The sequence below is a fragment of the Odontesthes bonariensis genome, chromosome 13 (genome assembly GCF_027942865.1).
Source record: "Odontesthes bonariensis isolate fOdoBon6 chromosome 13, fOdoBon6.hap1, whole genome shotgun sequence".
Lineage (NCBI taxonomy): Eukaryota > Metazoa > Chordata > Actinopteri > Atheriniformes > Atherinopsidae > Odontesthes > Odontesthes bonariensis.
In genome coordinates, this window is record NC_134518.1 from 19,089,002 (window position 1) to 19,101,525 (window position 12,524).

Here is a 12,524-nt window from a genome sequence, read left to right on the forward strand (position 1 = left end):
GGTTCCCCCCGCAGCCGAGAGACAGATCCAGCTTTAGGAGCCCTATACACCTCTCCACAGTGGCACGCGTGCGCGTATGCGCAGTGTTAAAGCGCCTCTCCTGTTCGGTGTGAGGGTGCACGGTTGAATAATGAGCCATCACTCTTCCAATTACGGAGTTGTACTTGTTTAATTTATTTAATTTGCGTTTATGTTTATATTTATGTTGAAGTAAAAAAAACATGGACCTTCTTTGAAGAGATAAGTCTGTAATTTTAACCAATGGGTTTGTTGCGACTCCTGAGCACGCACTAGTGACGCTGCTGTATTGCAGTCACCGCAAGTCAAAATGGAAAAGTGCGTACACCGGCCTCAGACCTGTCGTGGCGATTTCATCTTTCCTGCGTTCACGATGGATTTGATAAATGCCAACCTTTGCGCAGAAAAGAACGTACACACGACCTACGCACGTTTTTCGTCTTACGCAAGTTTGATAAATGAGGGCCATTGTGTTCCAGAATGATGTGAGTTCCCTGTTTTTCCCGCATGTTTGTAACCTGTATTTCCCTGTGAGTACATTTCCCGCATCCATGTCATCCAGTCGTTTTACCTCAGTTATTGGGTTGCTGTCTTTTTATCCACTCTTTTTATTTGAGTCTGTGCATCCTGTCTTTTCTATGGTCTTTGCTTTGCCTTCTAGTCTAGTGATTCAGTCTCCTTGAAGCATTCTGTTTCCTACAGCCTTTAAACTGTTTTTTGCAGTTGACATTTTTGTGTTAGTGTATTTGCTCCATTTTTTATTGCAGTACATGTGTGTTCCAGTCTTTGTATTACAATCCTTTCATGTGTGTGTGAGTGCTGAGAAAGCACGAAGGTAAACAGGCATCTCTAAGGTCACTCTGAGACTCTCAGCCTGGCCAATTTTCTTTCCATTGTTTAACCAGACATTTGCTGATCTACTATCAGATCCTTTGGATTTCTATGTCTACCACCTCTCTTCTCAATTGACCCTGGATCAACAAGCAAGGTTGTTCATATTCTACAATTGAATAGAAATGCTTAAATTTTGTTCAACATGTTGAAAACGGATTATATTTGGGATTATAATTTGTATTACTTTTTTCCACTTTTATTAAATTTTTTTCATTCTCTGTTAAAATACAATTCAATTGAACTTCTACAGAGGGATTTAAAATGATCAATACTTTAGTAAAACTTTACAACTTAAGTGACAACTTGGTTAACTTTGTTCTGTTCCTGGTCCCCAAACATGTTCTGGCAGGACAGGACATGACTGACATGGTCCCAGTTGGTAGAATATGTAGTGCTGCATTCGAGGTAATATTTTTGCTCTTTGCCATGGCGAGTTTATTCAGCTGCCCTTGTATTAAGGTTATCAGGGCTTTGTAATGGTGTTTGTAACCTGTGTTACTAAAGGCTCTAGCATGGTTGCTGCGTCTGCTCGCGCGAGCGGTGTTGATGACGTCACGAGTTCGTGCCCGCCATAGGACCCTATATAGTGGCGCAAGTCGTTGCGCGCCAGTAGTTGCAATTTTCTCCGTCACAGAGGTGGCGCTGCTTCGTGAAGGTTACCTCTACTCCACAACCACAACCAAGTGGAGAAGAAAACAATGCCGCTGTCAAGAGCAAGAATACTGTAATTAATGATACTGCTGCAGTTTTCGGATCATTTTAATTTTTTAATTCAGTTAAGAGGTGAAGGTTTGAAGCCCCCGGCATCAACAGAGTCTCTGCCCTCTTCTTTGCCTTCACGTATGTGTCCCGTAGCTTCTTCCACACATTCTTACAGAACTCTCCCTCTTTCCCCAAAGTTCTGCCCATCTCTGTGCACCAGTTTTGGGAGTTTACGTGCTCCCTGTGCTGTTTCACTGCAGTTTCGTACAGCTGCCTGTACAAACGCACCTCCTCACTGAGCCTGGTCTCACATCGGTCCATCCGGTTTTTCGTTGGTGGCGCCGCCAAGTTACAAAAATCGACTGGTGCACGACAACGCGCTGCGCCGTCTGTTCAAGGGAAGCGCCAGGCCTGAAACGTCATTTTGACGTCACGGTCCACCACCGCCGTGACAGACGCGGCAACCATGCTACCGCCTTAACAGAGGTGGGTGGAGTAGCCAAAAATTTTACTCAAGTAAAAGTACTGTTACTTCTGAATAATATGACTCAAGTAAAAGTAAAAAGTAGTCATCCAAATAATTACTTGAGTAAGAGTAAAAAAGTGCTCGGTGAAAAAACTACTCAAGTATCGAGTAAATGTTGAGTAACGTCTGATTTATTTGTTAACAAGCATTCAATTAGACAGACAAAAATACAAAATTATCATCTTTAGGCAAATTAGAGTTCATCCAATTGATAAAATAAATCAAAATAAATGAATTAATTACAAAATAGCTTAAATGAAAATAATCCAGGTAAATGCAAGTACTTCAATAAAAAATAAAAGAGACTTAGGAAATGTTTAAAACATATGTAACCCATATGTAACCTAAAGAACAAACATTTGCCTATCCACGGAGAAAACAAAACAAAAACGAATTTAGGAAACTTACTGCTATGTTTCCTCAAGTTAGATGTTGAGTTTTTGAATGCTGAAATGTCCGTTTGTTTTGGTTGACACATAATGTAGCTGCTGTTTCGCACTTTTTGTAAGGTAAACATGCTTTCACGAGGCCTCGTCTGTGTCTTCATTTCCGACCGTTGATTCTGACATTTTTCATCTATTTCTTTTTTTGTTTGCTACGACTGTAAATTGTAAAGCTAACCCGCCCCCCCCCCCGCTGAGATTGAGTATGGTCACGTGACGAGACTGCACGGCTACGTTTGATTGGTGAAACACAGTCACATGGTAGAGCCTTTGGCAGAAGTGTCTCTCTCTACCAAAATAAAACATTAAGATGACGCACACGCGGGGGAATAAAAATAATGACGTGTAGAATACCCAAGTGTTAAGAAGAAAAGTAACGAGCTCATTGTAATCTAATGTAGCGGAGTAAGAGTATAGTTTCTTCTTCACAAATCTACTCAAGTAAAAGTAAAAAGTATAGTCATTTAAAACTACTCCTAGAAGTATAATTTTTTTCAAAAACATACTAAAGTAAATGTAACGGAGTAAATGTAACTCGTTACTACCCACCTCTGGTTACTAAGCCCATTCATTGTTTATATCTTGAATATTTTGATTGTGTGTAGGCACTGGATAGTGGTGGCACTGTTGCCTCAAAGCAGGAAGGTTCGTGATTTGAATTTATGCTGCAGCCTTTCTGTATGTATTAGCATGTTCTTCACCTGCATGTATGGATTCTCTGCAGGTCATACGGCTTCCTCCCACCATCCAAAAACATGAATATTAGGTTGATTGATTTTTCTAAATTAACCTCAGGAGTGAGTGCAGGTGTGTTGGTTGGCACTATGATGAACTGGCTACCTATCTGGAGTGCACCCAGCCTCCAGCTATATGGCAGCCGGAATAAGCTTTAGCCTCCTGGTGACCCTGAAATGGATTAGGCAAGTATATATGGATGGATGGATGGATGGATAGATAGATGTGTGGAACAATAGTGTTGATTTACTAGAGGTTGAAAAACAGTGGTATTTGGACCATGCACTGCGGATTCCACGAACAATAGCTGGCTCAAACACCAGCACCGTTAGCTTGCAATGGCATTTCTGGTTACAGCCTTCTAAGAGGGAGGCCTGGTTTTGTCTGTCTAATGCACATGTAACAGAATACAGGCGCGTGTAGAACACATGATATGATACACAATCCATTCACAGATCAACATTTGACAGTAAAGTAAACAGCTATGCATCAGCAAAATCAAGAATGGAACAGAACACAATAAGGAAGAATGTAACTGCTCAGTGTTTAAAGTGTAGCAATCTAGCTGAATATAGGAGTTAAATACACATTAAATAGATCCTTGAGTGTGTCTGTAAAATTGAATTGGTGTCAATGTGTATGTTTTTTCTACAGGTAATATGAGGAGGAACAAGTCTGAGGTGAAGATCATAGCAGCTTCAGGCAGAGAGATACTCAGACAGTCTCTGTTTGTGTGTGCGTGACACAAAGTGAGACCACTCTATGAGGAGAAAATTGTATAAGTGAGTGGACACAGAGTGAAAAGAATTTAGGGTGAAAAATAGAGGGCTTTTCAGAAATAAAAAGTATTGTCCTGGGTGGCTTAGCAACAAACTGTGTGACCCCGTCACACCTCTGAAATACTATTTTGTTTCCCACTTTTCTCTGCCTCTCCTTTCCTTCCATTTCAGTTTTTATGCGGCCACCAAGTCCTTGGGGTAAATAGAAAAAAAGCCGAAGAAAGATCCATCAGTGCCTGCTAAAAAGCCTTTCTGCCTCATAAATAAAAGAGCTGGATGAATTAGGAAATTAAATCACTTTCGGTTGTTAATGTCACTGCCTACAGACAGACAAGAAATACACTGAGTGTTTGGTCATTCTGCGTCCCCCTGGGGTTCTGCCAGCACTTCACCATCACAGCATAATATGTATTTGAGAAAAAAGGGCCTTGAAAGGTACATGACACCACTCTTTGTTTTTTGAAGCATGCATTTTTTTTTTGTTAATTAGCCGATCATTTCCTGCCCCTTATATGCTGCATTTGAGTTGTAAAAATGGTGCCTTTGACCTAAATATACTAACATTTGTTCGACTTTAAAAAACATATATCATGTACATGTTCAGGACAGTAGACTGAGTTAAAAAAAATATTCAATGCGATGTACTGATTTCCCTGGCCTGGCAACTTTTCATGAATTGGCATTTCATAACTGGATTGAATATGACTGTATCTTAAAAGTGCCTTAAGATAACTGTGAACTGGTGCTATACGATTAAAAATAATTAGAATTGAATTTATCTGAGAGTACAATAATAAAATAAGCACAAATAGTTTTTTTCTACATTGTAAGATTTCTTTTTTAAAATCTTCTTCACCAGTCTGACCAAAAGACTCTTTGATAGCTGTTTCAATGTATTCCCCATGTAAATGATATTGTTTCTTAATTTTCAGCCATCAAAATAAGATTTTTGTTTTGTTTTCATCAAATCTTAATAATTAAGCACTTTGAGCTATCGTTGATTACTATATAGCAATGATTAATGATGATTTAATCAGTAAAAATTAAGGAAAGATGGCTGCTACTGGATCATATGATAAAACAGAGGCTGTCTGTCTCTGTGCTAGAACTGTGATGGTTAAACTTTTAAGGTGCAACTCGTCTCTTGCCTATTATCTGTCAGGTACAGGCTCATGAAAGCATTTCAACTTGTTCTACCTTGAGGTTACTTTATTTTTTGGTACACAGAATGCTATTTAGAGTACCATAACCCTTAATGTGTCAGAAATGTTTTAGATATGACTAGGGAAAAAGAGATAACTTTGCCTACAGCATACCATCTGAAACAGATAGTATGCCATAGCTAATACAGACAAAAGGATCAAAGCTTTATCCCCTTCAGTAATAAGAGCTATTTCAAGTTTAGCTCCAAAACTAACATCAATTACTGATGCGCACTAATATGAAAAGGTGTAGCTTGGCACACATTTAAATGTTTAATCAAAGATAAATCTCAGTAGCATGTTATTATAAATACCTACATGCCCTCTGCTGTTTCTTGCATCTGTCCTTCAAAAATGACACCATGGGTTATTTCTTCAAGCAAGTACGGTGACCCATCGGGGTGTTTCGATCCAAAGTCAAGCATTGGATTGGGTGTCTGAAAAAGGCTTTATTTGGTTGATAGGTCTTGACCTTGAGTATGCCTAAACTCCTAATATCTGGTGTTTTACATCAGCTGTACTATAATGCAGCCCCCCCCTAAAGAGGTGTGGCAAGAGCTCGTCACCATGTCTGCTTTTTGGAAATATTTTAAAGTGGGAACACAACAGCAAACAGTCAATGTGAAGTACTAACCGTTTGAGAATTGGAGTATTTCCAAGCACTCTGTGTCTTTTTATTTATTTAACCTTTATTTAGCCAGGAAAAACCTCTTTTTCAAGAGTGTCCTGACCAAGAGAAGCAGTATATTAAACAGTTTCAGACAAACCCATACACAGAAAATGTGAAACTAGAACTCAATGCAATTGAAAAACACAGAATCAGGTAAAAATTAAAATTGCTCATGGGATAAAAAATTTAGTGCATCAGTCAAAATATCTGCAGCCAGATGTGTCCGCCTCCAAGTCACTCAACAATCTCTTAAAATATTTTGGCTTAGGGTTTTTGTAGTTTATTCCAAGTGAATGGAGCTTGCACACCTGAATGCCTTTTTTGCCTGTTCAGTTCTGACTTTCGGAGCAGACAGTAAAAAAAAGATCCTGAGAACGAAGGTTATAGGCTTCTGTGCTCCTCTGACTGATGTAGGTCAGAAAGTGGGATTGGAGCAGATCTAGAATTGACTTATAAATTAAAATACAGCAAGCATTTTGAGCATTTGCTTGAACTGCGGTAAAATCTTTCTGAAATGTGAGTGTCTTTGCAGAAAACTCTTAAAGGGATTTTTTGGTATTTTGGAATGCGGTCGTATGAAGTAGCCAACGCTATAAAATTAGACAGGAGACAGCAATCAGAGTGCTCTCATTTTGGAGAAACAGTGATTGGGAAGCTAAGCTAACAACTACCTCAAACAAGAGAAAGGAGAAGAATGCAATTTCACCATCTGAAACAACTCAAACATCATAAACTTGACAGTCAAAGCAAACACTAAATTGGGTGTTTAATTATTGTGTATGTAAATAACTTCACTGATGGGATAGGCTCCTCTGCTTTCCGGAATTATGTAAAGGAGGTAAAAAAGTGGACGTACAGAGGGTTGCTTTGACACATATAGACCAACATATTTTGAGATTCATAGTGTGTCTTAGTTATTAGCGTCTGGCTTCAGTCAGTGGTGCTCTGTGGGTAATAACTTGTTAATAACTAACTGTCCCTGGATATTTGTTAATATTTGCGAATAACTAATCCAAATTGTCCCTAGTTAGGTCAGCCTTTAGTTCCGCACGATGAGCCATCAGAGGGCAGCATGTTACTGCTAAAACAAAAGAAAGACGTAGGAAGTGAAGCTACACGCTGTGGTAACGTCTATAAAGAAGAGATCAAAGTAAAGCCCATTTCTGCCAGATGTGTTTCTTTTAAACCACTATGAGTTAAACTTTTAGTTCTCACGGCGCAATCCACTGCACGTATGTACACATAAATTCCAGTAAACACGCCTTCAGTCCGTGATTAAACTCCAGTGGATTTCTGCATCTGTGTGGAGTAGGAAAATGCAAAAATACTGTATATGTTCATTGGGCAACTTACTGATTTTGCTATAGGCTAACAAACTTATACTGTTGTGACAGATATTTGTGTAGTCTGTATGTCTTAATTTACCAATATACATGTTGAAAAATATCTGAAAATGCCTCAGTAGACCAATCTGAATTCTTGCACTTTAATTTAAAAAGTAAGAATCCAGCAATCATTCTTAGTGAAACCTCAAAATCTCTAGTGTACAAAGAACAATTATTTATCAATTTGATATATTTGATGTGTGTACCTGATTTGAAAAAGTTTGGTTGAAAACAACAGCTGCCCTTTTATTGCTTCACCTTATCTAATTTGCCCAAATGGTTTGACGATTCTCTCCATTTGATTTTCTGCAATGCCTCTGTTTCTCCCTGGTTATTATGATCCAGTGGATATATGAGATACAAAATATATAAATGCTGGCAACTGCCAGCATTAACTGCAGGCAGCTTGTGTGTGTGTGTGTGTTATGCTATTTATGCATCACAAACCAGAGGGGAACCAGTAAAATAAACTATTGAGTTGCCTTCTTATATGTTTATTGAGTGAAAGAATGTCAGGCAGAGCACAGCCCTATAGCACTAGAGTGTTTGCTTTGCTACAGGAATGCAGAGTACAAAGATACTTGTTAAAAAATGCTGTACACAACTCTTCTTTAAAAAAATAGTTGGGCACTGTAGAATATAACCAAAAGCAGAGGAGGTGGCTCTTTAAGTGATAATAATGGGACCACCAGTTTGGGAGAGACAATAGGCAAATAATTCAACAATTTAAGAATAATATTTCATCTGAGCTTTTTATGCAATTAAGCTTGGACTGTCATGTGACTGTTGTGTTATTGACTAACTGACAAACAGGCCATAGTTTGTGAGACTTAGGGGTTGTGTATCTGAGAAGGTGGTCAGCAGCACAGGAGTACCACGTAAACTGTATTCTCATTGTTTCTCTTCATGCTAAACACCTCAGACTGCCAGGATAACAGATAAGTCCTCTCATCTCCAGAATTACTCATATGACTCTACAGTTGTTTGGTGTATTAGTGGTGGACAAGAGACTGAGTACAGGGAAATGGTTTACCAATTTGTGGCTATGATGTGGGAACAATCACCTCATCAAGAACCTTCATGTAACAGTTGTAATTGTGGAATAGGTAGACATTTTCAGAGCTTCTGGATTTTAGGAGGACCGGGAAAATGCCAAACACCATTTCAGTGCTTGGAAAAGAGGTAGAAGTGATGGAGTACAACAGCTACCAAGGTGTTCACCGAGAACAAACTGGAAATACCACATCAAGAGTGTGTACAGGAAAGGCAAGAGCAGATTCTACTTTTCAAGAAGCTTATGTTCCTTAGGATTTCCAGGAAGATATTTCCTTAAGTCTGTGGTGGAGAGTACAATCTGCTTTGCAGCCATCTGTTGGGGTAGCCGCATCAAAGCCAGAAACTCAAAAAAACTGAACAAATTGATAAAGAAGGCTGGCTCTGTGTTGATGACTGCTCTGAAGCTCCTTGAGCTTATTGTAAAAAGAATGTTTCAAAAGCTGCTCAACATGGTGGACAATGCTGCACATCCTCTACACTTAACATAGTGATCAAACAACAGAGTATGTTCATATTATTATTATTATCATTACTATCAGAGGAGGCCTCTAAGTTTTGAGCTACAGAAATCCTACACTGTGGTGTAGGATACTGTGATATGGTCTTGCTTTGGATAAAACTATTGGTTTGAAGCTGCGCCTGGCATCTCTGAGCATGTATTTTTATTTTTTACTGAGACTATAACATTTATCAGGGTTAAATTGGATAGGTTGTTTTTGTTCTATTTTCAGTGACATGAAGGGTTTGAATAGTTACAACCATTTGCATAAAATTTTTATTGACATTTTAATCTTTAAACATTCTTTTTTTATTTGCCAGAAGCAGGATAATAGCATTATTTTTGCCATTTTGTTAGATCCTTTGGCCCAGCCTATAATCTCTAATATATTTTTATTTCACTTCACAGATCAGTGTTTCGATCCAAATACTGCACAGTGTTAAAATTGTTAAAGCCATTAGCAATCAAGCACAGTGTATTTCCATAAAACCTATGCAGATTTATGCAGCCTGCGGCAGAGACTTTAAAGTTTACAGTTCATATTATTTGCTGTTGGCTACAGTTTTCATGTTGGAGAATACAATTCTTGAGGTCGGGGTTAAAGGACATGAATGCCAAAAGCAGAAATACAACTTCCTACACAATGGTGTGCCTTTCTGTGATCGCAGATGTTGATTATATGCCTGAAGGGAAACACTGAGAGGATCAAATGTGATACTTTAAAGAATGGAGGGAGGAAAGGCCAATGTTCAAGCTGTCTTTTGTCTAACCTTGACATCTGATGTCTTTCGTAGCATCATGAACTCAAAAGTGCTGCTCTATTACAACTCCAAGTAAATCAGAATTTTCGTCATAAAGACCCTGCTCTGCAGCCTCCTTCACAGAGACAGTTGTTCAGCTGTTCTGTTTCTATTGTTCAGTCTTTGTATCAGAGATATTATATCATGTCATCTGAATTAAGTTTTATCTTGAAAATAACTCAATGACATCACCCTAAATACTGCATTTAGATTTTTCATTTTGTTACCTTTGTGAAATAAGGGCACTTGACTGTGTGACAAATTGTGTTCTTGAGTGCTGCACTTAAATTAAGTTTATACCTGAGGGGGGGAATAAAAAAAAGCAAGAGCAAAGAAAAAAATGTTGTCATACCAGTAATGTGCATTGCTCTAGAATAGACTGTAAACTGAGGATTCAGTGTCTGCTAAAGTTGTCTTTAGAAATGTTTTATAGTTTGAGTAAAGAAATGTAAAGCATAAAAATGAGGTGGCCATGATAAATAAATAGACAAATAGATAAAAGCATGGAGATGCCTCAGATGCAAGGCATCATGCATTCCAACTGGTAGGATGATAAAGGTAGCTGTGAAATCAATGTGCAAATGAACTGTCTCTCAAATTAAAATTTGCAAAACAGATCTTGTATGTGCTATACTAGCAAACTTTGATGATATTCCCACATGCTATATATTACTCATAAATTGGGATGTCCCGATCCAATCGGATCGTGATCGGAAATCGGGGCTGATCACGTGGTTTCTGACTCAATCGGAATCGGACGTTTCATCCTGATCAGAGATCGGATATATAGCCTATCTATATATGTATATTTATTCTCATTATTTTTTTTTTATCGGAAATATAATATTTCAAAACAAATGGGAAAAAATAACAGCTTAGTATTTACTGTTATGTGGTGGTACTGTCAGACTGTCTCAACCATAGACATAACCCAGCTAGCAAATAGTCATTGAAACAATGAGCCAGCTGCTATAAGTCTGTTTGGAGATTGCGTGTTTTGTTTGGCACTGAGTTGTCTGGTCCCGTACGCGGCCGTGGTAAATCACGGTGGTTCTGTCCCTGTTAGGCTTTAGAGCGAGTTCCCTTTTGGAGTTCGTTGGGGGGTGTTTTTTTAGAGCGTTGTGAACGTGGTCAGAGCAGTTGTCTCGGGAGCACATCCGGAGCTGCAGGTGAGTCGCCATTATTTTTTGGTTTCTTTTCCGGGCTCGCGGGCGTTAGTGCATAAGAACCCACCACAAGTAACATCCGAAGACCAGGGGGGGAGCTTAGCTAGATGTTGGTGAGGCAGTTGGAGGGACGGTTCTACTGTGACGTTGCGGTGTCTGTGGGGGAGCTCAACTCAGGTAAGTGGGCTATTGTAATTTGGTTCGGGTGCATTGGTTGGCGTAATCTGTGTGTTTTGGACAGGTAATTGTGTGTTAGTTGACATGGCCAGTGTGGAGGACGTTTTGAGTGATCCGTCCGAGGAGGGGCTGGAGCACTGCACACGCGACCAGTTACTGAGCATTGCTGATCATTTTGAATTGGAGATCAGTGATAGACGGTCTAAGGAAAGTATCAAAGCTATTATCAAAGCTAATCTGACTGAGTCGGAGGTTATCAAACCTGGTAAGTTGCAGGCTGCCGGTACAGTTTCGGAAGCTGTTGTGTCTGGTGATCCTGGTTTAACCTTTGAACAGAAGCGTGAGTTGCTTCAGCTACAGGCTGAGGTGGAACAAAAGAGACAGGACACTGAACTTAAAAGGCTGGAGGTGAAAAGGCTGGAAGTGGAGGAGTGTAGGCTGAGTTTAGGGGGTGCAGGCTATGCTTCTGGTAGGTCAAATTCTGGTTCGTTTGATGTTGCCAGTAACCTGCGCTTGGTTCCTCAGTTTGGTGAGCGAGATCCGGACACATTTTTCTCCCTGTTTGAGCGCGTGGCTGACAGTAGGGGGTGGACAGATTCAGACCGAACACTTGCTACAGTGTGTGTTAACAGGTAAAGCGCAGGAAGCATACTCTGCTCTCACAGTAGCTGAAAGTAAAGTTTACATCACTGTGAAGGATGCTGTTTTGACCGTTTATGAGTTGGTGCCGGAGGCTTACCGACAAAGGTTTAGGAGCTGGGAGAAGTCTGGGAAGCAGACTCATGTTGAGTTTGCCAGGGAGCTGGAGACTAATTTCAGTCGGTGGTGTGCTTCCTTGGAGGTCAGCACTTTTGGTGACCTTTGTAATTTGGTTGTTCTAGAGCAGTACCCTCTGGGGTCTAAGGCCTTTTCAGAGACTTTGAGGCAGTTGTCACCACCTTGACATTTTCAAGTATTTCAACTAACTGTAAACATCTATGTAAAAGTGACATATATGGTTGTATTCTGAAAAGCCTAACAAAAAACAATATGAGAGTGAAGCGAATGTAATACAAACAAGTTTTATTTAAATTGACGGTAAACACAACTGTACAAAAAAACAAGTTTTAGAGGTCTTCAAACAGTGCAAGAAAACACACTATAAATATATCTAGCCAAGACTTTTGAAGGTTGAACCTTGTAAACAAAAGTGTTGGCTGCATAAAAGTAAAAAGTGCAGTCAGAAATGTTTTTTTGTTTTCACACAAACTGTAAAAAAGTAATTGTGACTCCAGGCATTGTCTCTGTTAGTTGAATACAAATTAGATGGGTGTGTAACACCCCTGATTTCCCCCCACCCCCCTGTCACTCTCCATGTGATAATTGTCTGTCACTGGCAGGACATTGCTGCCTTCCCCCACATGCCGGCTGAATGGGGCGTGTTCTCACCTGTGAATAGCCACTCAATCACCTGGTACTTTACATGTGAATAG